Genomic DNA, 4078 nt, shown 5'->3' on the forward strand with positions numbered 1-4078 from the left:
TGCGCTTCTTCCTCTCCCCTGCCCCTGCTCATGCTCTCTCTCTCGCTCTCTCTCTCTCAAATAAGTACATAAAATCTAAAAAAAATAAAAGAAACCATTGCAGACTGATTAGGAACTAGGCGTTTTTCTGTCACAAAGAGATGATTAAAAGAAGATACAAGAGCCGTCATGAAACATTCGAAGGATTCTTTCTGCTCCATATGGTAAAAGTAAGATTAATGGATAGGAGTCACAAAGGGAAGATTGCAAGTCCTTTTCAGTGCAGGTTTTCATTTATCCAATCATGAAATGTGAACTTATCCAGCGTATTCAAGTGAAGGCTGGATGAACACCTACCCACAACAGGAGTTAGAAAGGCTACAGTTAGAGAGAGAAGATGGAAAAGCAATCCAGTCATTGTGCGCCGCAGACCGTCAAGCTGATTTGTAGACACCGTGAGAGACTATTTCCTACTTTAGAAAGTAGAGCTTGGCTGGAATAGAAGGCCCTCCCTGACTTTTGCTATTGGGGAAGAATGAGTCAGAGACTCTAAAAATAGAAGAAAAACTTGAAGAATGGCTCAAAATGATCACGATCAAAATTGGGGGGTGGGGGGAGAGGAGAGTAGGTGGCAAGGTAAAGCAAATAACATTCCAGGAAACAAATTTTACTGGCCTTCTGGAATTGGAGGGAGGACCCCATGAAGAGCCTTACAATAGCTGCCTTAAACCAATGCTTGGTATTATTTCAACTATGCAGAAGAAATAAGCCAGGCTGTTTCCCGCTGCAGATGAAGGCAGCAGCTCTGAGAAAGGAAATTAGAAAGAGCTGGGACCTCAGTGTTACATGCTTTACCTTTATACGACTGTTCCTAGTGGTAGAGAGCTGGGAGCAGCTGTTGAGGCCTGGAACCCCATGGCCAGAGATCTAGCTTGTGCCAAGAGAAACTAATGCCTGATTAAGGCTGCTTAGAGCTCAGAGTGGCAGAAGATGTTCATATGTCTTTACACCTGCATCTCAAAGAGCAGTTGAGGGGCACCTGGGTGGCACTGTTGGTTAAGCGACCAACTCTTGGTTTCCGCTCAGGTCCTGATCTCAGGGTTGAGAGATCGAGCCCTGTGTCGGGCTCTGCGCTCAGCACGGAGTCTACCTTTTTCTCTTCCTCTCCCTCTGTCCCTCCCTTCTGTGCTATCTCTCTCTTAACTAAATACATCAATCTTTTAAAAATGAATGAATGAATGAATGAATAAATAAATAAATAAATAAATAAATAAATAAATAAATAGAGTAGCCTAGCGTATGCTGAAACATGGCAGAGAAAATGGCCTGGGACCGCCTACAGGAGAAAAGAGAATCATAAAGTGGCTGTTCCGTGTAGAAGCTGGTCCTGATTAAGTTAAGAACAGGGCATTCATGACGTTTGATTGTTTCGTTTATCGTTTGCACTCTGTGGCTTTGCTATGCAGTGTTGCCCTGGGCCCACGGGAGCAGCGTCACCTGGGAGCCAGGTAGGAAACCAGGAGGCCCGGGGCCCCTCCCCAGAGCTGCTGAGGAAGAGTCGGCATCGCTGGTGTGGGATGATTTGTACGCACAGTGACAGTCTAAGAAGCACTTCTCTGTACCTGGGTTCTTAGCAGAACTCTTGCCCAGCAAAGCTCTTTCCCTTCCTCCCTCCCGTGTCACCTGTCTGGATTGCTCGGCTCTTTGTTTCCTTTGTGAGCTAACCAACAAGTCTAATCCCGGCTGAGAGCCCTCCAGCAGTGCTCCTGATGTACGTCCTGATAAGGGAGAGAAAAGGCTGGCCAGTACTACTGTAAAAGCCTGGGTCTGGGGGTGCCTGGGTGGCTCAGTCGTTAAGCGTCTGCCTTCGGCTCAGGGCGTGATCCCGGAGTTCTGGGATCGAGCCCCACATCAGGCTCCTCCACTAGGAGACTGCTTCTTCCTCTCCCACATCCCCCTGCTTGTGTTCCCTCTCTCGCTGGCTGTCTCTCTCTCTGTCAAATAAATAAATAAATAAAGTCTTAAAAAAAAAAAAAAAAGCCTGGGTCTGGGGAGTGGGAGACCACTGACCTGCGATCCAACTGTACCTAGTAACCTTCGTCAAGCGCACTGACCTTCCCGAGCCTCAGTCTCCCGGTCTGTAAAACAAAGATCATTACAGCGTTTACTTGAGAGTGCTTTTGCGAGGCCGACAGGAGGAGCAGGTAGGTGGAGGAGGAGACACAGGAGGAGCCCAGGATATGGTAGTCATGATTACTGAAAGCTGTCAGTTTTGAAGGGAAATTTGAAAGAAAAGAGAATTAGAGCTGTGACCCTCTGCAGCCTTGCAAAGTCATCAGAAGTGCCCCGAGACAGCCTCCACGGAAGCCTCACCTACCTCGTCCAATCGGACTTCCCTGACTCCGGCTCCAGCCAGCAGTTCAGGCTAAAGCATGTCTTATTCCCCTTGGATTGTTTGGGCTGAATGACCAAGATTTTCAACCTTTTCCTTGCAAACGGCCCACGCTTCTAATACATTGGAGGGTGAGGGTGTGTGTGTGTGTGTGTGTGTGTGTGTGTGTGTGTGTATACATACATATAGTGGTGGGCTGGCCTGGAAATGTAACTACCATTTATAACAATATTTTCTTCTCTCTCTTTTTTAAATTGTATTTATTTATTTGAGGGGGGGAGGGACAGTACAGAGGGAGAGGGAGAAGCAGACTCCCCACCAAGCAGAGAGCCCGACATGGGGCTCAATCCCAGGACCCTGAGATCACAACACGAGCCAAAGGCAGGCATCCAACCGACTGAGCCACCCAGGCACCCCCAACAATATTTTCTTCTATGGGAAAATGCATGTCACCTTGTAAACAATGGACTTCAGAATGAACTTTGAGATCTCAACCTCTGTAAGAGTTGCAGGCTGCCTTTAGGTCAACATATGGAGAGGGGACAAAGGACTAGATAAACCAGGTCCAGAATTCCAGAGGTGGCTGGAAAGTAAATGAGAATGCCCCAAGGAGTGGAAAGTAGGGCTAAGAGATCAATCTGAGTGCCGAGTATCAGGATTCAGAAAGCTAACACGGGAAGGGAGATACACGTTGGGAAGGATATTAAAAACTAGCAACAACACAAGCCATTTTTCTACTATATTAGGTCAGGGGCCCCTAATCAGTAGCTTGGGATCTACAAACGACGTCAAAGCCTTACAAGTTTTCTCTGCAAGATAGTCACCCTCTCCTGCCCTGCTCTCTGCAAGGTGCCAGGGTTCTCAGCTCGGAGAGGAAGACAGAAAACAGCATCCTGCACCCCCCCAACCCTTCTCACCCCTACACCCTGACAGGCAGCCCTTAGGTTCATTCAGCTTCCCTCTACTCTTAACCTCCCTCTTGCCAGAGGAGATCGAAAGCTTCAGGAAAGTACAACACAGCTTTTCCTTACAAAAAGGCAGAGGAGTCCTGGATCTGGTAAAATGAGATGACTGCTAAAAACAGGGTCCCCAGGCTGGAGGGGTGGAAAGCTAGTTCACAAAGGACCATGGAAAAAGCAAAGGACTTGGAGTGCCTGGGTGGCTCCATTGGTTAAGTGTCTGACTCTTGATTTTGGCTCAGGTCATCATCTCAGCACCATTAGATCGAGAACCCGATTGGGCTCCTGGCTCAGCGGAGAGCCTGCTTCCTCCTCCTCCCTTTCCCTCTGCCACCCCCCTCCCGCTGGCACATGCTCTCGCTCTCTCTCTCTCCCTCCCTCTCTCTCTCAAATAAATCAATAAATAAATCTTTTTTTAAAAAAAGAAAAAGCAAAGGACTTTTGTGCCTTCTTACTGAAGTCTTCAGTAAGAAGATTGGTTTCATCTGGGGAACTCTGGGTTAATACGGCAGCAAGCTAGCAATCTCCGATATCCACCATTTACAAATGCCATTAGAATATCCATGAAGCTTGGCAAAAACCAGACGAGTTGCCCTGGCTAGCGAAACTGGAGAAAAAGTGCCTGCCGGCAGCTGGTGAGGAAGCAGTTGCTCTTGACTTTTGTGGGGAGATGGGGTTGGACTGAGGAGCATACCTGTGACCTCTGTATACTCTACCCTCTAATCCAGAACAATGAGAGTGCCCCAAA

The 4078-nt window shown here is 47.7% G+C and overlaps 1 protein-coding gene across 1 annotated transcript in view; it reads right to left on the minus strand.

The window, feature by feature from the left end:
* The window catches only part of NCBP2L (nuclear cap binding protein subunit 2 like), a 9191-nt gene extending 7048 nt beyond the window's left edge, over window positions 1–2143 (minus strand). Inside the window, exon 1 of the mRNA XM_040644554.1 lies at window positions 2050–2143. The gene's annotated coding sequence lies outside the window, so the exon portion shown is untranslated. The remainder of the gene's footprint in view (window positions 1–2049) is intronic.
* Between the last annotated feature and the right edge of the window lie 1935 nt (window positions 2144–4078).

This window comes from Ursus maritimus, assembly GCF_017311325.1.
Source record: "Ursus maritimus isolate PB19 chromosome X unlocalized genomic scaffold, ASM1731132v1 scaffold_X1, whole genome shotgun sequence".
In the NCBI taxonomy this organism is placed as follows: domain Eukaryota; kingdom Metazoa; phylum Chordata; class Mammalia; order Carnivora; family Ursidae; genus Ursus; species Ursus maritimus.